The sequence below is a fragment of the Podarcis bocagei genome (assembly GCF_964188305.1).
Source record: "Podarcis bocagei genome assembly, chromosome: 6".
Classification (NCBI taxonomy): domain Eukaryota; kingdom Metazoa; phylum Chordata; class Lepidosauria; order Squamata; family Lacertidae; genus Podarcis; species Podarcis bocagei.
In genome coordinates, this window is record NC_138130.1 from 7,611,776 (window position 1) to 7,636,482 (window position 24,707).

The 24,707-nt window shown below is 41.5% G+C and overlaps 2 long non-coding RNA genes across 2 annotated transcripts; one reads left to right on the top strand and one right to left on the bottom strand.

Annotated features, from left to right (window-relative positions):
- Positions 1-5,406: 5,406 nt before the first annotated feature.
- LOC308589440 lies at positions 5,407-7,677 on the bottom strand. The gene is made up of 2 exons (XR_014009246.1): positions 7,475-7,677; positions 5,407-5,687 (listed from the first exon to the last, which is right to left on the bottom strand). It is a non-coding gene; the product is annotated as an uncharacterized lncRNA (long non-coding RNA).
- A 48-nt stretch (positions 7,678-7,725) lies between these two features.
- On the top strand, positions 7,726-14,583 carry LOC308589463. Its single transcript, XR_014009283.1, has 4 exons — positions 7,726-7,827; positions 8,429-8,504; positions 8,644-8,784; positions 14,410-14,583. It is a non-coding gene; the product is annotated as an uncharacterized lncRNA (long non-coding RNA).
- Positions 14,584-24,707: the final 10,124 nt, after the last annotated feature.

Genomic DNA, 24,707 nt, shown 5'->3' on the forward strand with positions numbered 1-24,707 from the left:
AGTTAGACTGTTCCGTTATGTTATGCTTTTGCATTTTCTGTTCTCTCTCGGACGAGAAGGAGAGAAGAGCCATGATTTCTTTGTTCTGTAACACTTGATCTTGTACATAATAAATTAGCTTAGTATTCTACACCTCAAGTCCAGCTTCTGCTTTGAACTCGGCTATGTTTATGTGTGCATATATCTTCAGATATATGTCACAGTAGCAACTCGGGACAGAAGAGTGATGAATCATCCCGAGGGCTGCTTCGGAGGGAAAGACACAGTTCCCTGGCATTTTCCTAACAATGGGGAGCTGAGTTTTTAGAAATGAAGCAACAAAGCAGACTGGAACCAGGATTGCTGAAGAACTAGGTTATGGTACCCCCCCCCCGATTTGAGGAGTTGGCACAGAGAGCAGTGAACTTCCTTCCTCCTCTTCCTTGATTGCATAAGTGCACCTGCCATCATTCAGAATATGGGGCCTTGCTTTGCGAGCTGCTTCCCTCCAATCACTGGCGGGGAAAGAGGAGTGCGGGGGGAGTGCATCGCACCCGGCAGCGCAATCCCCAGGGTGCCATTGTGGCTGCATCCCCTGCCCGCGCTGGGCACCCCGCCCCTGCAGGTGGCGCGCCCCGCCCATGGGACGCACACCAGCCCCTCCCCTGCCTGCTCTCCCCCCCCCCCCGGTGCTGGAGCATGAAGCTCCTGCACTGCCTCCAATGATGGTATCTGCTGCCCTGCACTGAGACCATGCAATTTCAGGCTTCTTCAGATTCTGAAAACAGTTACTGAAAGGGGCTTGCACTGAAATGGATAGTATTCACTAGGTGTAATTAAAGTTAGAGCTGTAAATCAAAGAAGCTTCAGTTGATCATGTGGCGGGAAAGTTCATTTTAAAAAAGAACTAGTTTCATCCTGTCCAAAAAGGAACTAGTTCAAGTTTGTCCTTTTGCAAAACAAACTAGCATTCCCACCCCCAGCAATCAGAACGTTACAAGCTGCTGTGCTAAGGTATAAGGCCCAAAGGTAAATCGGGGACCTCACAGAGGTAATAAGATGTCTGACAGACATAATGCCAACTGGTGAAGCTTTCCATATAGTATTCTAGTATTCCATATAGTATTCCATATACTGTAGTATTCTAGTATTTTCATACTAGAAAAGGCTTGCCTTGTTTAATTTGCATTAGCTACACAGCTTTTAAAGGCACAACATATTGTTTGTTTGTTTGTTTCCTGTACTTGCTGCAAGTTGTTCCTGTTTGAAGAGAGTGAAAACCTTCAGCAGGAAAAATGCAGGAAATACATCATATTTAAATAGCATTAAATTACAAAATCTCTGATCTACTAAAGGAATTGTAAACACCCCCCCAAAAAAAAACCCACCCAAAAACATATAATTTACAAGAAACGAGTCATTTTTAAAAGGAAATGAAGGAGCATCTTGGACACTATGTTTCAATCCCAATTAAAATAACAAAGTAATGTGCCTACTAATTACAATTTATATTTACGGAAAACTGGTTCCCACCAATGAAGGATGTGACATTAAGCAGTAGAGAGCAATAGTAAGAAAAAGTGGGCTGGTGGCATATATTTTTAGTGATTAACATTTTCCTGCTCCATTTAAAATTCCATGTTGATATTTCTTGTTGATGTATTTAAAATCATTTAGCAAATCCTAAGTTGAAAACAAGGGTAAATTTAATATTACATGCTCCAGATTCAAAGGGCAAACCAATGTAACTGCTTGTATATGTTTTGCTATCTGGGGTTTTGTATGCATGTAGGAATATAAAATACATATTCATGCAAACATAATTTTGAGACAATTTACTGGAGAGAAATCTAACTTGTAACAAAGAATTGCCTTGTGTTAGAATGCCATACGTGATGCCCAAAGGTCATACCATAATTTGAAAACCAAATTAATCCAGTGGAGTACTGTTACCTTCCTTATTAATATGATTTAGTGTGACCTTGTTTCACCATTGTTTCAAGATAACTTTGTTATTATTCCTCCTTTGCATTTTTGCCTCTATGTTCCCACCTCCCCCAGACAAGAACTAAAATTCCAGCTGTACCCTATTCAGTTTACCATCTGTTGAACATTTGGATTCATTTGCTAATACTGGCATCTTTCGTCTGCAGGGAATTTTTCCTGCCAAATGACCACTTTTCCCCCACACATCATCTTAAAGGTTAGATTCCTCTGTGGGCAGTCAATCTATTGGAGACCATTTGTGTTATTTACTTTAGTTTGGGAAACAATGCTTGATATAAACAACTAGGCACTCAGGATTTATTAAGGCTTACCATGCAGATAAGTGCATGTCAAAGCTAAAGCTACTGAAAAAGATTGCTCCCCGTCTTCTGTCACATAAATCAGAATTGCAGTGCCTTCTCTTGAACAATATTAATAAAATTTGCAGTTAAAAAATAATCAAAGTATGTGAGAAGCTGCTGGTTTAAAAGCCTTGTTTATGTGAAGTTACAGTGACCTTTATTTGCTGCCCTCACAAAAGTGCCTCATTTCCCCCCTCTTCTGTTAGTATTTCCCTCCTCACAACCCCCCCAGTAGGACGCATACAGGAATCATACAATGTTGCGTGTTGAGTCACAGTAGCCCCCCAATAATTCACACTTCACACATCAATTTTTGTTTAAGGTTTTTGGCATAATTTTGGCCACAACTTTATTCAAATACAAAAATGTGAGTGGTTGCTTAGGCACTGGTTCCGACTATCTGTCCTTGCCCTCAGGGACAGAGCTGGCCTTCCGGATACCAGCGGAAGCCAGCGTGGGAAACAAGTATTGGGTGAGAAATAAAGCTGGGCACCAGACCATTACTTCTCACCCTCATGTTCCTGTGGGGCTTGCACGGCCCAAGTCCGACTCCGGGGACAAGGACGAAAGAATGGCAAGCCCCTGGATTTCCTTTAACGGAATTCCCATTCGCATCATTTGGAGGGGTAGGCACTTACCCCTCCAAGCACCAATTTAACCAGTGCCTAACCGCCAACCTTACAAGTTGTGACGATTTGCTACGCAGTAGGCAAAAACCAAATGGCACCAGCCAATCAGCCAGATGGCAAAATTCCTACCGTGCCCCCGCACCAAGGCGAACGACACCATGACAGGCATAGCAAGGTCAAGCGATCAGCTTAAATAAAAAACCCCCCTATTAAAGGGAGGGAGGGCGGGTGATCCGATGCAAAACGGCCAAGAGGCCGTGCCAACGTCTGGCCCCTGTATATATAGACTCTGACCCCTCCTCCAAATTGGCAACAATCAAAACACCCCAGCAACCCAGTTTAACCATTTAAATGGCCGGGATTCAACTAAATTTGCCTAGTCACTGGAGGGTGGCCTGTTCCCAACCGCAACACGTGCTCTCTGCTAGGGAGAACACGCTTTGTGAAAAATATTGTTGAATATGTACTACAATATATATGGAATACTAGGCATGAGCAAATCATTTTGAAAGTCTTCAGTGGACAGAACGGTGCTTTATAGAACAGCTGAGCTGCCATGGAAAAGCCACGCCATGTTCCCCCTTTGTTCCACATTATGAAGTCATTAAATCAAATTAGTCATTAATTAGGTTGTCAAGCCAAATTATGCAATGTTGTCAATGGTGAATACCGGTATTTATTTTATTTGAAATATATTATTCAACTCATAATTTCCAGAGCAAATTCCAACAACTAATAAATGTAGTAATGCCATTTTCAGAGGTAAGAGGCGGTATTCAGCAGAGAGTTAAAAATATATATGTGAGGGTAAAAGTCTGGAGAGATATAAAGGGTCATTGCTGGAGCCTAAAAAGCATCCACATGGGGGCCAGGGGTCCCAGAAAATGCGTTCACCAACAGGCCAGCCCCTCTTAACCACCTACCACAAACTCTTGGTGTATGGTTACCATTTGGTAAAAGTTGAATTCAGAGTATTGATAAGAAAACACAAGTAAGTTAAGTCGCACGACAACTTTTATGTCAGATTGGGGCAGAAGAAGTGTGATGCTGTAAAACTCAGGTGTGGAAAGTGGCTGCATTGGGTGGTCGGCGGTTGCGGCCCCTTGTGGGCTGCCACCCATTCCCTGGTAGCAAGGAGTCACATACTATGTAATGAAAGCAAAAGGTGCAGAAAATGTCTTTTTCCACAAATGGAAGGGCTGTTTTACTCCCTGATTTACAGCACAGTGCAAGTACAACTAAACTCTGCAAGGATTTTATTCCATTCTCACAAGAACCTATGCAATTGAAACAATGAGAAATGCTGCAAAATCTACCTGTTATAGTGATGTCTGTCCTCTTGTGCAAGCTCTTAAGAATCTCTAAAACAGTGCTATAAACTGTTCTCCTCCATTCACAGAACTTTGAATCTGAACCAAGTCTTTGAACTGGCCTGACTCACCTTTTTTTTTTTTTATTTAGAGTTGGAAACCTTGCTGAATTAAATTGCTAGGCAGATCGACATCTTGGGCATCAATTATTTAGCAAAGGCAGTGAGTAATGCTTAGCTTCCATAAAAGCCAAATTTAAATGGTTGCCATGTGTAGGCTATGAATATGGTGATGTATCGTCTAATGCAACAAAACAGCCTGACTTTAGTCAGCCAATTTGTAAAAGAATTAATGCTTTCCAGCTCATTTCATACAGCTACGGCACGTGGATATGACAACTCTAGCTATTTCTTTAATTAGGGAAATTGCTACTGCTATTCAACCTGTTTGCCTTGTGTTCCATTTTGCTAAGGTGACCCAGGAGACTTAAGAAAACAGAGAGACCCCATGGCAGCCTCCTAAACAACTACATACAGTTCTCAGTTGAATTGAAATACCTGGAACTGTGTGAATCGTTTTGGAGGAGGAAGATAAAAATACACCGCACAACAATAAAAGATGAATTACATTCAGTTTTGCTTTCAGCTAACAAACCTAGAATTACTCGCGCTGACGAGGCCTTACCTTGAAATGAACCCATAGAAACAGCATGTATGAAGACAGCCAGGAACTTAAGCTATCAATTATCCAAGTACAAAACACCTCAATGCAGCTTTAATACCTGGATAGGGCATTTAGAACTGGAATTTAAGGCACAGCATGCTCAGTTTAAACAAAGTTTAAATGTAGATTTGGAAGGAAATACACCGCTGATGATACTTCAATGATTACGAATGTAGCTGGGAAATAAAAGATAAGCTTGACAATGGGACAGTAGGCAGTTTGAAGAAAGGAGAAAAACACTTTAAAAGGATAGATGGTATAGAAGACTACAGAGATTTAAAGCCACTGAGGGCTGGACAAATAGGCATCAATATAGCCTAATTATATACACAAAGCAGCAGATGAAGCTTATACAACTCAACCCCTGAAGAACTGGGCCACCTATACAAGCATTATTGAAGCAAACATAGCTACAGCTTTTGTCAATGCTTTTAATGCTATATTGAGAACTGTTGTCTAGATGTTGTACAGTGCAGGTACAGCGTGGGATGCACAAAATGCACCAATATGCTCAGATCTGCCACGTAGCATCTGTTGATATTCAGTAACCAGCCTTCTGTAAGATCAAGTTGCAGAAGTCAAGTTCTAGGCAGAAATAAACTGCAACGTGGTCCAATTCCTTTGATCCTCCACACCACTGAAAGTTTGGATATTGTTTTGCTTTTGAGGCAAAGATTGTACAGTAGTCTTTTCCAACCCTAGAAAAGATGCCACATTTACTGAGTAATAGCAACATATATGACTCTTAAACCAGGACTTTAAAATCTTTCCTGAATGATTAGTTTCTATTATCTGTGAATATGTATAGCCTAGGTATGTTTTCTCAAAGTATGGACTAGTTCTGTTACTGTATGCCCCCTGACTTGCGTTGGAGAAATTTAAAAAGGGGGTTTCCAGACTGGAGCGTACACTCACAGAAACCCAGAAGAAAAGGATGCAAGCTCCAAGTGAAAAGATAGGTCTTAACTGAAATGCAAATGTGCACAGGGACAGCCACAAAAATAAGGAGGCTGCAAAGAACCACATACAAAGCAATTTTTAAAAATACATTTCCAGAATACACATGTCATTTCTATTCACCAATCAAAGGATCACAGCAAACTTAATACTTGCAACCCAATGTCATCATCCTGAACCAATCAAAATCATTTGACTCTTCAGATCAGCCCTTATCATAATATCATGTGACTACATATAACCATTTTTCAGTGTCTTTATTTATTAAGACTTTGACTAATTTTCCTGTTCACTACATGTCCCCCCAATATTCTCTTTCATCTGTCTACAAAACAATTCAAAAAGAATCACAATTGCCATGCCTAGCTGATTCTCTTTTCATGCTTACAATGGCCACCATAGAGTCTAACAGTTTATTTTTTTCAGTGTCCTGGATTAGGCATTCACTGTGTACAGTACCTAAAAGCAGCTCGTTTTGTACTGTAAAAGGCAGGTACAGGCCCTTTTAGTTTATCTAGGTCAGAGACTCAAGAGAAAATGGAATAATGAAAATACAGTTTTATGAAATTATTATTTTCTCCAACGTTTGTGACTCTCAGAGAACATAAGAAGAGCTATGCTGGATCAGTCTGAAGGTCCATCTAGTCCAGTAAACTGTTCTCACAGGGATCAACCAGATGCTTATGGGAAGCCTGTGAACAGGACCAGAGTGCGACAACCCTCTCTGGGCTCCATACACCTTCAATTCATCAACCACTCCCCACCCCATACCACTCATCATCACTAGGACATCACTATTCTATGTTATCCAACATAAAGAGACCATTATGCAGCTCATTAGCTACTGCCCTCACGGGATCCTAATCTTCAGTGAAAGAACTGGAACTGAAAGACCAATGAAAACATGGGGATGTACTGGAGCTGAGTTATAAGCAAGCACAATATGTGAGTCTGCATCAGTGGCGTAGCGTGGGTTGTCAGCACCCGGGGCAAGGCAAGTAATTTGTGCCCCCTAACCCGTGGATTTGCGCCCCCTAACCCTAACCCCCAGATGTTGCGCCCGGTGCGGCCGGCCCCCCCTGCACCCCCCACGCTACGCCACTGGTCTGCATAATCTATTTTCTGCTTCTGTTAAGCCAGGGGAACTTAATTTGTAATTACTGTTTTTTTTTAGAGAACGTGTCAGTCTATAAGCGCATGAAACCTCCTCTTTAATCCTAGGTATTTTGGTCCTAGAATAACCTTGGTTTCAGTTAAGTTAGAATATTGACAAAGTGTTAAGCCGAATTTTCCCATTGAAGCAAGTGCATTAAACCATGCAGTGAGATGCAAGAATAAACCATGTCAAAAATATTATTATGATCCATGGGCTTTCATATTATAGGGACATTCACTTAAAACAAAGAAAAATAATTAATAAATCTTCAGAACAGGATGTACTGTATAGTCAAGGAGCTATCATGAATATAAACACTATTACTACGATAGATTCTGTTTGTGAAACTGGATCACATTTGAGCCTACTCACAGCAAGTGAGACCACGCCTTTCTTTGGATCACCTTGTTTCACCGGATCACTGTGTTTTGATTTTAAGTACTAGAAGCCAGCTTTCAAGTTATATATATACGTAACCACTCTTCAAGCTTAGGTTATGAAAACAAAATTAAACCTTGAACTAGTTGTCAGGCTGATGGTTACCTCCTTGCAGCAGTTTATTGGCAACTGCTGTTGGCATGGAAACAGCTTAGTTGAATGCAAACATAACATCCTGATATCATTCATGATGTCACAAACAGTGTAAGCTCCAAGTCTTGGCAAAGTCCGATATAGCTAACAGTTGGACCAAGTCTACACACTGTCATGATGGATGCTCATAGCAGGTGATGAAGGGGTTTATTTTGGAGCTATATTAAGTTTTCATATGGGTGTAGTTTTGATCTGATCTGCAGATTGGTTTGTCAGCCAGTACCCATAAAAACTGAGGTCAAGGTCAATCAATACTAAAAAGCTTTGCTACTGATTCAAGACATAGCTTTGCCAATGTCATGGAACAGCCAGTGCAGGAACAGTTACCAGCCCATATTAAGAAAAGCTGGAAAGGAAAACACCTTTATGGCTATCTCCTGTCAAGGCTATTACTATTAATATGGACAAACAGTGGGCAGCTTACAGGGAATTGCTGTGGGACACAAACTGAAATCAATGGAAAATGTAAAGAGCCATGTTACGGACTGGTTACAATATCATCAGTTACACAAAATGTTTAAATTGGATGGGGAAAAATGGGTTTTTGGACCAAAGCTCACAATTCAAAAAAGAACTTCTACAAAACAAAGAGAAACTTTTGTCTAAAATGTGTAATCTGTTATTAGACTGGGAAACAAAAGGCAGGCAGTAGATATAGGACACAATATATATTTTAACCTCTGGGGAAAACTCTGGAAAAGTGACTTGAAGTTTACAGCATGTTCTTCTTTGAAGGAGAACTACTTGAAAATGATTGACATGGGGCATTTAACTCCGAGTAGGCTTGCTAAGATGTATAAGACTGAATCAGGTAAGTGTTGTAGATACAAAGAGGTGGAGGGAACATTCTTTCATATGTGGTGGACTTGTAAAAGGCTAAAAGAGTATTGGTAAATGATCCATAATGAATTGAAAAAAAATGTTTAAATGTACTTTCCCTCCCAAAATAGAGTCCTTTCTGTTGGGGATAATTCAGACTGAAATTCCCAGGTGTCAGAAAAGGTTATTTATGTATGCTACTACTGCGGTCCGTGTTTTGTTAGCCCGAAGATGGAAAACAAGCGAGGTCCCTACCAAAGAAAAATGGCAACGTTAGTTGATAGACTATGAACAACTTGCAGGGTAACATATAGAATAAGAGAACAAGAACATATGTTTAAAAAAGATTGGGAAAATTGCTAAAATGTACAAAACAAATTCTAAAATGTGTTGGAAATGTAAAGAGAAAGAGGGCACTTTCTATCATATGTGGTGGACATGTACATTGGTAAAGGCTTTCTGAGAAATGATATATAACGAGTTAAAGAAAATATTTAAAAATTTATTTGTCAAAAAACCAGAAGCCTTTTTACTAGGTATAATAGGTGAAGAGTTCCCAAGAGAAGATAAAAAACTTTTTATGTATGCAATGACGACAGCGAGAATGCTACTAGCCCAGAGATGGAAAGAAGGAGAAGTATCAACCAAAGAAAAATGGCAGGTGAAACTGATGGAGTATGCGGAAATGACAAAACTGACATTTCTAAAGACTGGAGTAAATTTGTAATTTATTTAAAAGACCACTGTAAACCGTTAAAAACTTTGTCAGGGATGTAAAGACACTTGTAATGTGAAATTTAAAATGGTAATTATGGTTATATAATAGATTTTGTTGTTGTTTAGTCATTTAGTTGTGTCCGACTCTTTGTGACCCCATGGACCGTAGCACGCCAGGCACTCCTGTCTTCCACTGCCTCCCGCAGTTTGGTCAGACTCATGTTTGTGGCTTCGAGAACACTGTCCAACCATCTCGTCCTCTGTCGTCCCCTTCTCCTTGTGCCCTCCATCTTTCCCAACATCGGGGTCTTTTCCAGGGAGTCTTCTCTTCTCATGAGGTGGCCAAAGTATTGGAGCCTCAGCTTCAGGATCTGTCCTTCCACTCAGGGCTGATTTCCTTAAGAATGGATAGGTTTGATCTTCTTGCAGTCCATGGGACTCTCAAGAGTCTCCTCCAGCACCATAATTCAAAAGCATCAATTCTTCGGTGATCAGCCTTCTTTATGGTCCAGCTTTCACTTCCATACATCACTACTGGGAAAACCATAGCTTTTACTATACGGACCTTTGTTGGCAAGGTGATGTCTCTGCTTTTTAATATGTTGTCTAGGTTTGCCATCGCCTTTCTCCCAAGGAGCAGGGGTCTTTTAATTTTGTGGCTGCTGTCACTATCTGCAGTGATCATGGAGCCCAAGAAAGTAAGAGCTCTCACTGCCTCCATTTCTTCCCCTTCTATTTGCCAGGAGGTGATGCTGAGCTTCAGACCATATTTTGCACTCTCCTCTTTCAACCTCATTAAAAGGTTCTTTAATTCCTCCTCACTTTCTGACATCAAGGTTGTGTCATCTGCATATCTGAGGTTGTTGATATTTCTTCTGGCGATCTTAATTCCGGCTAGGGATTCATCCAGCCCAGCCTTTTGCATGATGAATTCTGCATATAAGTTAAATAAGCAGGGAGACAATATACAGCCTTGTCATACACCTTTCCCAATTTTGAACCAATCAGTTGTTCCATATCCAGTTCTAACTGTAGCTTCTTGTCCCACATAGAGATTTCTCAGGAGACAGATGAGGTGATCAGGCACTCCCATTTCTTTAAGAACTTGCCATGCCATAGTTTGCTGTGGTCAACACAGGCAAAGGCTTTTGCATAGTCAATGAAGCAGAAGTAGATGTCTTTCTGGAACTCTCTAGCTTTCTCCATAATCCAGCGCATGTTTGCAATTTGGTCTCTGGTTCCTCTGCCTCTTCTAAATCTAGCTTGCACTTCTGGGAGTTCTCGGTCCACATACTGCTTGAGCCTTCCTTGTAGAATTTTAAGCATAACCTTGCTAGCGTGTGAAATGAGTGCAATTGTGCGGTAGTTGGAGCATTCTTTGGCACTGCCCTTCTTTGGGATTGGGATGTAGACTGATCTTCTCCAATCCTCTGGCCACTGCTGAGTTTTCCAAACTTGCTGGCATATTGAGTGTAGCACCTTAACGGCATCATCTTTTAAAATTTTAAATAGTTCAGCTGGAATACCGTCACTTCCACTGGCCTTGTTATTTGCAGTGCTTTCTAAGGCCCATTTGACTTCACTCTCTAGGATGTCTGGCTCAAGGTCAGCAACCACACTACCTGGGGTGTCCATATCCTTCTGGTATAATTCCTCTGTGTATTCTTGCCACCTCTTCTTGATGTCTTCTGCTTCTGTTAGGCCCTTACCACTTTTGTCCTTTATTATGGAAATCTTTGTACGAAATGTTCCTTTCATATCTCCAATTTTCTTGAACAGATCTCTGGTTCTTCCCATTCTGTTGTTTTCCTCTATTTCTTTGCATTGCTCGTTTAAGATGGCCTTCTTATCTCTCCTTGCTATTCTTTGGAAATCTGCATTCAATTTCCTGTATCTTTCACTATCTCCCTCACATTTTGCTTGCCTTCTCTCCCCCGCTATTTGTAAGGCCTCGTTGGACAGCCACTTTGCTTTCTTGCAAAGGATGGTTTTCGTTGCTGCCTCCTGTATAATGTTGCGTGCCTCCATCCATAGTTCTTCAGGCACTCTGTCCAGCAAATCTAAATCCTTAAACCTGTTCTTCACGTCTACTGTGTATTCATAAGGGATTTGGTTTAGATTGTATCTTACCGGCCCAGTGGTTTTTCCTACTTTCTTCAGTTTAAGCTTGAATTTTGCTATAAGAAGCTGATGATCTGAGCCACAGTCAGCTCCAGGTCTTGTTTTTGATGACTGTATAGAGCTTCTCCATCTTTGACTGCAGAGAATATAATCAATCTGATTTCGATGCTGCCCATCTGGTGATGTCCATGTGTAGAGTCGTCTCTTGTGTTGTTGGAAAAGCGTGTTTGTGATGTCCAGCTTGTTCTCTTGACAGAACTCTATTAGCCTTTGCCCTGCTTCATTTTGATCTCCAAGGCCAAACTTGCCAGTTGTTCCTTTTATCTCTTGATTCCCTACTTTAGCATTCCAATCCCCTATAATGAGAAGAACATCCTTCTTTGGTGTCACTTCTATAAGGTCTTGTAAGTCTTCATAGAATTGGTCAATTTCAGTTTCTTCAGCACCAGTAGTTGGTGCATAAACTTGGATTACTGTGATGTTAAAAGGTCTGCCTTGGATTCGTATCAAGATCATTCTATCATTTTTGAGATTGTATCCCAGTACAGCTTTCGCCACTCTTTTGTTGACTATGAGGGCCACTCCATTTTTTTTATGGGTTTCTTGCCCACAGTAGTAGATGTGATAGTCATCCGAACTGAATTCGCCCATTCCCGTCCATTTTAGTTCACTGATGCCCAGGATGTCAATATTTATTCTTGCCATCTCATTTTTGACCACATCCAACTTACCCAGGTTCATGGTTCTTACATTCCAGGTTCCTATGCAATATTTTTCTTTACAGCATTGGACTTTCCTTTCGCTTCCAGGCATATCCGCAACTGAACGACCTTTCGGCTTTGGCCCAGCCGCTTCATCAGCTCTGAATCTACTTGTACTTTGTCCTCCGCTCTTCCCCAGTAGCATGTTGGATGCCTTCCGACCTGAGGGGCTCATCTTCCAGCGTCATAACTTTTATATGCCTGTTGTCTTTGTCCATGGAGTTTTCTTGGCAGGGATACTGGAGTGGCTTGCCGGTTCCTCCTCCAGGTGGATCACGTTTGGTCAAAACTCTCCACTATGACCTGTTCATCTTGGGTGCCCTCCTCGGCATAGTTCATAGCTTCTCTGAGTTTTTCAAGCCCCTTCGCCACGGCAAGGCAGTGATCCATGAAGGGGTATATAATAGATAGATAAGGGTAAAAGATGCAGTAAATTTAATCTTAAAGATGGAACCCATGGAGGGAGGGAGGGAGGTCTAAGGGTTTGAAAGAACTCTGTATTTTAATTTTTGAAATGGTTTTGTTTTATATGTATAATTTTTTTCCAAAAACTTAATATAAATTATTTTAAAAGGGAAAATGTTTGTTGAATATATGGGAAATAATTGTGTACAGCTCAAAACGCCGGCAGAATTAAGATAAATTCAACAGTATAAATAAGTTTTGATGAATGCAATAATGGAATACTGAATGGTATAGTTTTTGTAAAATATGCAGGGATTTCTGATATGTAAAATGAACCATGGAAAGAGAAGAACGGAAGTCATTGATATCTTAAGGATGTGAAATGAGTATTTTAAATTGTAAAACAGAATATATATATATATAGAGAGAGAGAGGAGAGCAGGAAGTATGGAGAAAGAACTTGCTTAATTCCCCATTGTTCCAAAACAAAGGTGAGCTGTTTTAGGTGAGATATTCAGGGAGAATGAGCTATGGGACTCTTATGAGTTTCTCAGATACAAATGACATAATATTGTATATACAAATAGTTTATGTTATATATATATATATATATATATATATATATATATATATATATATATATATTCTATTTTTCTTGAGGGGAAAAAAAAAGAAAAGTGAGAAAAATAATTAATTCACAATGAGTTGGCAGAAATGTCGTCGTCCCCGTCCCCAAGTGCGGCTGCAAGCATTTTGTGGCTGTCTTATCTGTGTTGCTGGGCAAACCTGCATGTACCACTGGGTAGAAAAGAACTCCAGTTACAGCATTCATAGTCGGGGAGCACAGCAGAATCTGTTGGAGATGGGAGACTGATGGAATGACCCTGTGAAAGCATGGAATACTTTGTGAAGAGCTTGTCTGAGGGATGCTGGACAACTTGCAAGACTTCTAAGGCAGCTGCAGAACTTAGCAACCGGGCTTTGCACTTGCTGTGTGGACTAAGGAAGGACTTTGTAAACTAGAACCCTCTCTGGGCTCAGAGAGTAAAGCCTTGTAGCAACTGTAAATAGTGTGGATTATAGCATCTGTGTTTCTGTTTGCCAAGTAAACACCACAGTTGCTTCCTGTGGTGAGCTTAACTGCTTGACTGAATGTCTGTGGTGCAAACAGGCCATTCTCGGCAGCCAAGCCACTACCTGAAAGGGCAGCAAGACTTCTTAAATGGCGGTAGAGTGGAAAACCCTTGACTGCCTTATATTTATTAAAGGTGAGACAGGTTTTTAATGTTTTAATTAGTTTTTTTTTAAAGTATTGTTTTGTTGCTTTGTTGTTCATTGACTGGAGCTTCTTTGGCAGGAAGGGAAGGATAAAAAATTGATTGATAGATTTAAAAGGTATTTAGATTCTTGCCGTCTGCTGAAACCCCAATGTTCTCCTGTCCTTGCTACTTACTCTCTGCCTGCTGAAAATTCTTCAATATCTAGTGACTGACATAACCAGTGGCTAGAAGTCAAGAAAATAAAAACTTCCTTAGGTGGCAGGCTTCAACCTAGTTATAACAAGCTGTAATGAAATAAAACAGTGAAATCTTTGCATTACATTGCAATTTCAATCAGATGTAACCTAATGAGTGAGATGAGTTCCTTGGCACCAGTGAGGATCAGCAGAGCTTCAATTAATGCACTGATTCAATTAAATAAAGCTTGAAACTCAGAACGTAATCCATGCTCAACCCTTGAGATTGAGTGGGAAGAAAACTAAATAAATAGTTTGTAGCTCTTGGAAAGAAAAGTAATTAATTGAATGTTAAAGGTGATTCCTTCCTACCTTGGCATTCCACAACTTTAAAGTTACATTTAGTTGCATTTGAACTAAGTATAATTGTGTTTCAGATTACACAGAAAAGAAGAAGAAACAGCAAAGATTTATGCAAGATGAGCTGATTGGCCCAATTCACACCCATCAGTTCTACAAGGGAAAATGAATTGCTGTTTCAATTACTATTGCCACTAGTTGAAGGAAGGAAAGCTGAGACTTCACTTTTAAAATAAATATACTGATTTTGATGTTTTGAAGTAAAGCCTTTCCCTACAACTGCATAATTTAAAAAAAATTTTTTTAGGAGCAATGCCCCAGGAAAAAAAAATGGAAAAGGCAACCCACCCCCCCAAATGAGGCGAGAAATACTAACAATTTTAAAGCTATTATTAAGAAGACACTTCAGCAGCTGATGGACTTTGTAAGTGGCTATTAACTTTTTGTCTCTGCTAAAAGGCTTTTTATAAAAAATGGAGGCAGAATAAAGCGAGAGAAGAGTGATGAAAGTAACATATTAGAAACTACCTAAGAAGCAATGACTAGCAATGAAGGATCATTTGGAAAAAAGCAAAGGTTAACAGACTCTCATCCTCAGGTCCTTGCTTTTAAAAATTTGAAAACATTTTAACACCGTAGCCCCTGCCCCCAACTCGCCTTGCACAGGTTTCACTTCACTCTACTATGGGTTTACCGTTAGTTCCTTGTGTAAAGGAGATTTTGGCAACTGAAGTCTGTAACAGTTGTTGATTTCAAAACACCTGGGAGCAAGGTGAGCTTACTGCAAGCCTGCATAGCTTAGAACCCAGTGACACTAGTAGCTGGTGGCACGTTATGGTGGAGATGCTAACTTCTCAGGAGGGTTGTGATGGTGCTCATTTGGGGAGGAGGAAGGCAACTGCAAGGTCAGCATGGTGCAAACACAGCATTGCAATCCATCCGGCACTCTTCCTAATGCTTTTCTAGATTATTATTTTCTTTTGCAGAGAAACAGAAAGAGAACATTGTGAAACCAGTGGGCACCAGTGCAGATCCAAACCAGAACCTCACTTCTGCCTCTCCACATTCTTAATGAAGGCAGGGGCTGGAAACCATTTTTCCCAGCACAGGACAGGTTAAAAGAAGGTTATCAGATATTTTTCAAAGAATCCGGGGACACCTTTTAAAAAAAATAAAAAAGAGAAAAAAGAAATTATTTAAAAAGTTATTTTTTTAAAAAAAAATTAATGAGTAATACCTTCTCTTCTGTGGTCTCCTCTGTTGCGTGGCCTTCTTCTGGACCCTGGCCTGCTCTCTTGGAGCACTAGCTGCCATGGAGTAGGCTCGGGTCAGGCCTGGGCTCAGCCGTGTGTCCATGCCCTCCCAGTGCTCTCCTACCTCTCCTCCTCAGTGGCAGTGGTGGCAGTGGCGTGGCAAGGTTGCCCCCCTCTTTTTTCTCCTTCATCTTTCTCTCTCTTCCTTCTCCTCCTCCTCTCCAATGTCTCCCTGTGTTGGCTCTGGGGTTTTCCTGGCCCTGGAGCGCCACTGGGCAATCGCCGGGCACCCGGCTCAATTTGGGTCAAGGGGGGGTGTCAGCAGTTCCCCCAGTTGACGTGCCAGGTGTCCCTGGTTCCCCCTCGCCAGTGGTGGTGGCAGCGGCAGCCGCAGCAGCCCGGAGCCAGCCTGGTAGCGCAGTTGGCTCTGGCTGGCTTCAGGAGCTGCTCACTGCCATGGCGCCCGCCATTTTGCCTTGCTGGAAGTCCCCATATGATGTGTCTTGTGTCGTTGAACCAATCACGCAACATTCATTCCCAACTAATAAATCTACGACACTTAAAATATTAATCCGGGTGATATATAATGAGATGAAAAAAATGTTGAAATATACATTTATTAAGAAACCAGAAGCATTTTTACTTGGCATTGTAGGTGATGATAGAAACAGAAAGGATTGTAAGTTATTTTTATATGCAGTGACGGCAGCAAGAATATTATTGGCACAAAATTGGAAGAAAGAAGAATTACCGACAAAAGAAGAATGGAGGACGAAATTGATGGACTATGCAGAATTAGATAAAACTAACAGGAAGAATTCGAAACCTGCGGGACCAGAGATTCTCAGAAGACTGGAGTAAATTTACGGACTATTTGAAAAGTAATTGTAATGATCAGATTACGCTAGTAGGTTTGCAAGAAGTTTTGTAAGGTGAATTATTTGAAATATTGCAAAAAAGACAATGAGGAGGATCGTTAGTCAAGATAATTAAAGGTAATATGAAATTAAGAAATGTATAATAAGTGATAAGAACGGAAAATCATCAGAGGTGTATACAATAAAAAATGTTGTATAAGATGAGAAGTTTTGTTGTATGAATGATAATTAATATGCTAAAAACTAATAAAAATGATTTAAAAAATAAAATATAAATCCGGGGACATTAAATGAAATCCGGGGACATTCCAGGGATGGATTTTTCCTGGGGACAGATTTGTAAATCCGAGGACTATCCCCGGGAAGCAGGGATGTCTGGTAACCATATGTTAAAAGGCAATTGAAAGTGATATGTTTGGAAAATAAAATAGTATTTTCTGCTTTGAAAGCTATTACTCTGAAGCATATAATGGCAGACATGGTGATGAATATATAAAGACAGCCTGAGAAATGTGATATTTAACCCTCATTATATACCTGCATGAATGGTGTCACTACAGAATGCAATACTTTAGTGTTTATCAAATTGAAGTGTGGCGTATGCTCAAGGGCTGTTTTGTAAAACAAATCTTGTTATTGCTTTTCACTTAGCATCTGAATCATTGAGAAGGCTCTTCAGATCATCCTAAACATGGTATATTTCACAAACCATGAGCGTCCTCCTCTATTATTTTAATTTGTATGTTGAATGCAAATCAAAGATGTTCAATAAAAAATGAATAAAATATTACTCAAGAGGCTGGAATTTCAAATCAACACTTTAAAGCAGGGATGGTGAGTCTGCAGGCCTCCATATGTTCTTGGACTTCAATTGCCATGAGCCTTGACCAGTATGGCCAGTGATCAGGGATGCTGGGAGTTGCAGTTCGGTAACATCTGGGAGGGTCACAGGTTTTCCATCCCTGCTTTAAAAGATGCACATTTTTCATAATAACAGGGTAAAATAAGACAGGGCAACAAACAATGAATTGGACAACTTCATATTTTACTTCTTCCACCCATAACAGTAGTCGAGGGGCTGCAATTGAAAGAACTGAACAACAGGACACTGGGAGTGCTGGGAGTTTATGGAGCCCTGCAACCATGAGAGATAATTCAAGCAGGATTCAGGCGTATTATACATGCTGGTGCTCTTGATATAGAACCATAGAGGGGAAGAACTGTGGAACTAGAAAGAGATCCAGTGATAGAAGGTGGAGGTTTTCAGACTTTCAATTGTTTTGTGAGACCCCTCCACAAAAAAACACCCACCCTTATACACATTTCTGTTTGACCCTTATGCCCTTTAAGCACCTGGCAATCTTATCTTATCTGCATGGTGACAGGTAAAGGAGGGATTGTTAAAAGGACCACCATGTGTGAAAAGGGTGATAACCATAAAAGCTGAGGAGGCTGGGAAGAAACATATCATTTAGGGCTCATCCAGACTTAGGTCTCAGCTATACAGATGCAAATAAAACATTTAAAGTGTATTGTAAAGTGCATTATACAAATGTGACACTAGATGGCGATGGTGAGCTATGACAAATTCAATCTATTTTTCAAAACTTTTTTTAAAAAAGCATTTTCACCGTGTTTTTTATATGTGTCTAGATTCCACCTTACACATGTCCCACCCTTTTCCCTCTGGAAAAACCCAATCTTCACCATTGAATCAGAGCAATTGTCAACTGGGTTTTCCATGGGTTGATGGTTGCTTCGATTCAGCGCTAAAGAACAGGTTTTCCCAGGCAAAGTGGAAGTGCAAACAGAAAACCACTCGAACCCATGCTTCCCAGGCATGGGACTAGCGGAAATGAGGACAAGCCCTTAGTCACCCATTGTAAGTTTGGCATGTTAAAACGACACAATCGTTAAAAATAATCGCCCTTTTAAGTTTACTCATTCTTCCTGTCAACTCCTTGCAGTACTCACAATCATATTTTAAGAGTTTGGGATCCTTCCTTTAATCAGGTGATCCTAGGTGGGGCTCAGGGATGGAATATGGATTACTGGCACGGGGATGGGGCACAATACTGGACTGATAACTCTCTCTCTCTCTCTCTCTCTCTCCTATTCTAAGGCCCAATTCTCGAAATGGAAACCCTTGTTTTTGGAGCTACAATGTTTTGCAATTAAAAACATGCCTCCATTTTGTTAGTCTCTGTAATGCATATATACCCCCCGCCCCATTTTTACAGTGGGAAAAATCACTGTTCCAAGTGAGGTGAGGTGGTTACATCCACTTGTCCTTCCCCAATTACAGCCCTGTATCCTACACAGGATTCTATTAATTAAAAACTGAACCTCAGTTATCAGGCAATTATGTAAAATGCATTCATTGCCAAAGGCAATTGGGGGAGAAACGTAATTTGTGATAATGAGTCTTTCCACTTATCACCTATGATTAATAAACACAATAGAAATATCATAGGTCACTAAATAGCATCGGGGTATTTCAACAGTAGAATGACTAGCAATCTACAGGTGAGGGGGGAATGCTAAAAACTGAAACCTATTCAAGTGTCACTCCACCAGGTGAATTACAGTAATCAGTGAATTTGAATTTGGTCTTTATGTATTTTCAAGGCCTTAAAGAGGAACATCTCCTTGCGGGAAGAAAAGATTTCACACAGAGAGCAAACTCGGAACGAGGAAGGCTTAGAAGTAATCTGCAGACTGCTGATCTTTAATTGCCACACAGCGACACACAAATGTTCATAGAAACTATAGATAATTTTGCAAATCTCTTTTTTCATTCTCTTCCATTGTACCATCCTTAGCAAACTACAGCTCCCATAGTTCTATGGGGGAAACCATGGCTATTTTAAAATGGTACCATAGTGCTTTAAATATATGATGTGGATGTGGACAGAATCTGTCCACCCTTTCCCCTTACTACCCCCTCTTGGGCCTCCATATCACACATAGATGTATGCCGATGGCACCCATCTTTTCTAAGTCCCCAGTATGCAGGCTATATATCTCTGTTTATATTTCTGTTCAGGCAAAGTGTGTGAGGCTGGCAGCAAAGAGAATAAGAGAATGAGCAGGGTATTTCCTCTTGCCTGTACAAGTCTTGCTTTGGGATGCTTGAGGAATCTGCACAGCAAAAAGTCATTTTCAGATGTTATGAATTTACACTATATGCAATTATCCATGAATCACTGTCTATTCCCACAAGTCCATGTGCCATTTCAAATCCTAAAATGCAGTTTCAGATATCTGTGGTTAAACTATACCTATGTAATAATGCAACAACAATAAATGTAGAATTGTAGGCCAACAATGGTCATTTAGTCCAACCTCCTGCAATGCAAGAATCTTATGCCCAACATGAGGTGTGCACCTATGACTCTGAGATTAAGAGTCTCTTGCTCTACCAGCTGAGGCTTGCCGATCAGAAGGTCGGCGGTTTGAATCCCCGCAATGGGGTGAGCTCCCATTGCTCGGTCCCTGCTCCTGCAGTTCAAAAGCACATAGTGCAAGTAGATAAATAGGTACCGCTCCGGCGGAAAGGTAAACGGCATTTCCGTGCGCTGCTCTGGTTCGCCAGAAGTGGCTTAGTCATGCTGACCACATGACCTGGAAAAACTGTCTGCAGACAAATGTTGGCTCCCTTGACCAATAAAGCGAGATGAGTGCCGCAACCCCAGAGTCGTCCGCGACTGGACCTAATGGTCCAGTCTTTACCTTTACCTTTACGGATCTTCAAAGACAGGCCTTTGGTTACACTAGAAATTATCAGGTTAAACCCATTGAGAAAGGAGGCACACTAACTGGTCAGGAGGAGAGGAACAGAAAGCAGGAAATGCAGAATTTTATTCAAGGGCATTCAATTTGATTCCTAAAAAGGAGGGAACAGGAGAGAAGAAAGAGAGCCAAGGAGGATGCCGAATTGAATCAAAGGAGAGATCAGGATTAAAAGATGGTGAAAATACGTGCCTATAAAAACGTGTTAATTATTGCACAAGGTTTGTGTAAATACCATGCATATTCAAATACAGTGGTATCTCCGGTTACGAACTTAATTCGTTCCGGAGGTCTGTTCTTAACCTGAAACCGTTCTTAACCTGAGGTACCACTTTAGCTAATGGGGCCTCCGTGCCGCCGGAGCATGACTTCCGCTCGCAACCCGGGGCAAAGTTCGCTGCCAGGAGCATCTACCTCCGGGTGAGCGGAGCTCGTTACCTGAAGCGTTCGTAAGGAGGACGGTACGTAGCACGAGGTTCCACTGTAGATGTAATGAAAAGGAAGCGATTGGTTGATCCGTACTCTGGATGAAGGCAAGGAAGAAAGAGTGAGAAATGGCTTAATAGCATCTCAGTTGGGATTCTCCCTCCCCCCCCCCAATGCACTGCTGGCCTGTGAGGAGATGCTTCACCAGTCACCTTTTGACTAATGGAGATTTCAATAGCAGCTCTTGTTCTTAAGCAATGGAAAGTGGAGCTTAGTGAAGGACACTTTCCAGTATTTGTGCTCCCATAAATGCATCCTTCCAGGTGCCTTTCAGCCTTGAGCTGAAAATAAAGCATTTGCTAGTCACGTCTTTCACTTCTAGGAACAAGCGCAGAATGTTTATCACAGTGTTGACATATGCTCATAAACTTGAGGTTACTTCTTCAGAGATGCCTGTTTTGGCTCTCTCAGTACAGTGGTGCCCCGCAAGACGAACACCTCGCGAGACGAAAAACTCGCAAGACGAAAGGTTTTTTCGTTTTCGAGTTGCTTCGCAAGACGAATTTCCCTATGGGCTTGCTTCACAAAACGAAACTTGCCCCGCAATCTCCGGGGACAGAGGGGAAGGCGTGCGGCCATTCCCCTCTGTCCCCGGACCCCTTTTGAACCAAGGGGCTGCAACGGGGAGAAGCGATCTTCTCCCCTCCGCCCCTTGCTTCAAAAGAGGGGACAGAGGGGAAGGGACAGAGGGGATGTCCCTTAAATTTCAAAGGAAGCAGCTCCTCTCCCTCCCTCCCTGCCGGCCAGAGAGGAGGGAGGCTCCAACTGTGTTGCTTGGCTGTGTTGCTCACCCAATAAGAAGTCTAAAAACAACTGGAGTGTGGAGCTTGCATGCCTTGTGTGTGGCTAGTTAATGCAAGCTGAGGGGTTTTTTGAATGCTGGACGCCATTTTGTTGCACGTACTGCTGCAAACTTTGCAGTGCAAAGCCAGGCCGGGGAGCCATCTTAAGTTGAGGCTGCATAGGCCTTGTGGTGCATGTGATTCAGATTCTTTTCAGTTGAACCTCTGGTTACAAAGTTGGTTGGACAGTGTTCTCGAAGCTACCAGCATGAGTTTGACCAGACTGCAGGAGGACAGGAAGACTGGAGTGCCTGGAACAGGTGAGGGCTGCAGGTCCCTTATTTTGGCTGCTGGTCCCTTATTTTCAAGGCTGCTGGTCCCTTATTTTCAAATCTGTAAGTTGACAGCTATGGATTCACGCACCACACTGCAGACTGGCCCTGTGCTGCTCATTAGCACTTTGGTGCAAAGTCCTGGATTTTTAAAATATTTATTATGGAAAGGTTTCATAGCTAGAACAGAGGACCTTGATTCCTGGACACATATTGTTATCCTCACATATCTTGCAACAGTACAGTGGTACCTTGGTTTGTATACATCTTGGTTTGCATACGTTTTGGATTACAAACACGTCAAACCCAGAAGTGCGTGTCCCAGTTTGCAAACTTTTTTTGGATTACAACCCATTTTTTTTGGATAACAATTTTTGGGGGAAGGCCCCATTGGTGAAAGTGTGCCTTGGGTTACAACCTGTTTTGGTTTACAAATGGACCTCCGGAATGGATTATGGTTGTAAACCAAGGAAAAGGTAAAGATACCCCTGACCATTAGGTCTAGTCGCGGACGACTCTGGGGTTGTGCGCTCATCTGGCTCTATAGGCTGAGGGAGCCAGTGTTTGTCTGCAGACAGTTTTTCCGGGTCATGTGGCCACCATAAGTAAGCTGCTTCTGGCGAACCAGAGCAGCACACGGAAATGCCGTTTACCTCTCCGCCGGAGCGGTACCTATTTATCTATTTGCACTTCGTGCTTTTGAACTGCTAGGTGGGCAGGAGCAGGGACCAAGCAACGGGTGCTCGTCCCGTTGCAGAGATTTGAACCGCAACCTTCTGACCAACAAGCCCTAGGCTCTGTGGTTTAGACCACAGCACCACCTGCGTCCCCAAGGTACCACTGTACTAAAGAAGGGCAAACTTCTGAATGTTGCCGTGGGTTTTGCCTCACCAAAAAAATCCACATATGGCACCCTTTTATAAAAGGAGAAGGCACGATAAGCTCAGCAAAGCACAAAGGCTGGAGTGGGCAGTACAGGAGAAAGCTGTATTTGACTAGAACTGGAGGAGTTGCTGAGTCTTCTCTCAATGACACAAGAGCAGCACACATGCTGTTAGGCAGCAAGGTGAATGCAATAAAGTTTAAGTAGCATTGGTAATGGCCGTGTAGCCCTAATAAATCCTAAGCAGACCTTCAGGTTCGTACTCTGATAATGATGTTACAACTACAGTTACGGTTTATTTATTTAACCAAGGGCAAAGTTGTTGAGTCAGAGTTTCATTTTCAAGAAAGGCCTGACAAGCCAAGTGGCAGTAATGATGCCGTACATAAGGAAGGACTTTGCAAAATCAAACAGTCATCACGTACGTCTTTAAGAAAACAAATAAACAAACCAAAACACCCTCACCTTAAGAAGGGCACTTTAGTTTTAAATTAGGATAAATTGAAGTAATGCAATGTGGAACATTAGGGCAGCCATTAAACAAGAAATGAAACAGGCCTGCACACCTTGGACCACATTCAAGCCAGGCATTTAAAGCACTAGGAGGCCACCTTAAGCAGTCATGGCTTCCCCTAAATAATTCTGGGAGCTGAGAGTTGTTAAGAGGCCCCTATTCCTCCTGCAGAACTACAGTTCCCAGAATTCCATGTGACAAGGTGTTGCTTGTTAAACCGCTCTGGGAACTGTAGCTCTGGAAATGGAATAGCAGTGTCCTAACAAGTCTCAGCACCCTTAACCAATGGCAGCACTCATAATTTTTTAGAGGGAAGGCATGACTGTTTAAAGGGATATCACAGTGAGATAATGTACGGTGTGACCATGGCATTGGTGACTCTCCAGTTGAACTGTGTGTGGTGACTCTGCCAGATGCATGCCAGGACTCTTGTTTTCCCAGTTCTATTCAGTAGAACAGGAAAATTCAATATCTAGTTTTGTGTGGACCACCATATATGGCAGGGATGGGGGTTGAATTTGTTTAATTTCTCTCTCCCCCCCCCCCATGGTGGATCGATCTGATTCAACACTCCCAAATGTGCTTGCAGATTGGAACACAGCATGTACTCAAATTATGCACTTCTCTGGATTTTGCAATGCAGTTTCAGTGTGGGGAAAGTGTTCACAAAAATATGTATTTTATCCAAAAGAGCCAAATGTAAAGTGGCATAGAAATTATATAAATAAACAGAACATAACCAACTCTTGATCACATTCTTAAGAGATTTGCTCATTTATCTACATACCAGTAGATTCAACCAAGTTAATCACCAAGGTAGCTTAAAATTATTAAAACAATGCAATATAAAATAATATGAACATGCCATGATAAAAAAGAGCAAAAAATAGAAGCACCAGGACACATACTCATGGCAGGGGAAGAACACTTACATCATCCCAAAGGCTTGGTGAAATAAATATGTCTTTACAATTTGCTGATAAATCATTACAGATAGAACCAATTGGGTTTTCGGGGAGAGAAAGGGATTATCTATTGTTGCACAATTGCAGCAAGGAAAACAATAGGGGATGTGCTAATGATATTTAAAAGTGAGTTTAAAATAAAAATAATCTCTAAGAGTTGTATATAACAAAGCCATTATGCTTGCAGAACAATTTCCAGTTGTGAAACCAAATTTATTATCCCACGCCTCCTCCTATGCCCTGCTCAAAATGTTGTGGAGGGCTGGGGCGGGGGAACCCTCAAGCAGGGAGAGGAGAAGGAGGGAATGTTTTGTTGCATGAGGAGAAGTTGTTGCACAAGGTCAATTACTTTCATGGACACAAAAATAAAAGTCCAAAGTGTATGGGCCTCTCAAGAGAATTTATTAAAGGATAAACAAAAAGGGTTTTCACTATTATTTAGGAAAATGGCGGGGGAGGGGGGAGATGGCTAGGTTTCAATCTTTAACAA